Source organism: Corvus brachyrhynchos, unplaced genomic scaffold, assembly GCF_000691975.1.
Source record: "Corvus brachyrhynchos isolate BGI_N302 unplaced genomic scaffold, ASM69197v1 scaffold59, whole genome shotgun sequence".
NCBI classification, from domain to species: domain Eukaryota; kingdom Metazoa; phylum Chordata; class Aves; order Passeriformes; family Corvidae; genus Corvus; species Corvus brachyrhynchos.
This window is the reverse complement of record NW_008246054.1, coordinates 4,849,967-4,851,127: the sequence shown is the minus strand read 5'-3', so window position 1 is coordinate 4,851,127 and position 1,161 is coordinate 4,849,967. Positions and strand designations below refer to the sequence as shown.

The following is a 1,161-nucleotide window of genomic DNA, read 5'->3' as shown; positions in this document are numbered from 1 at the left end:
AGGTGCTGGGAGGCTCTGAGCAAAGCCCAGCACACTGTGGGAAGCTGGTCTGGCGGGGGGAGGCAGCAGCCGCCCCCCACCCCCTCCAGGGTCACAGCGATTCCCAAACCCCGGTGTTCCCAGCCCAAAGCCCTGCGTGCCAGGGCTCCCTCCCGGCCTGATGTGCCGCCACTCCCGTGTGGATGTGGTTTTCCTTCCCATAGCTTTGCCGCACCTCCCGTAAATCTTTTATTTGCCACTTGTCTGACCTGCGGGCAGGAGCGTTGCTGAGAGGTTCAGAGGAGCATCGTGAGAGCAGCGATGGCTCAGCGCTGCTTCAATCCGGCTGGGGGGAGGCTGAGCTCTCTCTCCATGCTAAGAATCCGCTGGGAAACCTCCTGGGCAGCCCTGCAGCCCCTTGTCCTACAGCATGAGGCTGTCCCCTGGGCAGGCGGCACAGTGGCTCCTCCAAATCCCCCTGGGTCTCTGTTTCCTGGAGCTCAGCCCCAGTCAGGACCTCCCAGCAGCTCCCATGCAGCCTCACTGGGGTGGGGGCTGCCTCCCTGTGGGGGCAGGTGTGGCACAGGGGTGGCAGGTGGTATGTGTGGGGGACGAGGGGTCCAAGCAGCTTCTCTCCAGGACACACACCCTATTTTTGGAAGAGCTGGATGCATGCTGGGCTGGCAAATATTCCCAAAGAGCTGTCTGGGGCGGGGAGGGAAGCGCAGGCGTTGCCTCAAGCAGTCGGTACCCGTGTGTGTGTGGTGTGGGGGGTGTGTGTGTGTTGTCTCCTGGCCAGGTGCAAATCCTGCCTTTGGCTGCAGAGATGTTTTGTGTGGATTTACCGGGCGATGCTCGTGGCTGGCAGCCCAGCTCCTTCCCCATGGACGGTTTTCAAGGACTTCCCTTTACAGCTGAGACTGGCCAACTCGTGCCACTGGTGCTCGGTGCGCCCACACCAGCCGGGCTCGGCTCCCCGCTCCACTCGGCCGTGCTGGAAGCAGGAGGCGCTGCCCCCCGGGAAGCTGTTTAAGCCGAACTCCAAACAATAAAAACTTATCATTAAAAAGAAATGCATCTTGGCTTCATGTGGCCTGGCAGCGCGGGGAGGAGTGATTCAGTGGCTTGTCAGCCCTGGGCGTTAGGCACGCCGAGCTGCACAACTGGACACTCTCCAAGTCC

The 1,161-nt window shown here is 61.6% G+C and overlaps 1 protein-coding gene across 1 annotated transcript in view; it reads right to left on the bottom strand.

Moving 5' to 3' along the window:
* The window catches only part of FIBCD1 (fibrinogen C domain containing 1), a 16,539-nt gene extending 16,208 nt beyond the window's left edge, over nt 1-331 (bottom strand). Inside the window, exon 1 of the mRNA XM_017745655.1 lies at nt 249-331. The gene's annotated coding sequence lies outside the window, so the exon portion shown is untranslated. The remainder of the gene's footprint in view (nt 1-248) is intronic.
* Between the last annotated feature and the right edge of the window lie 830 nt (nt 332-1,161).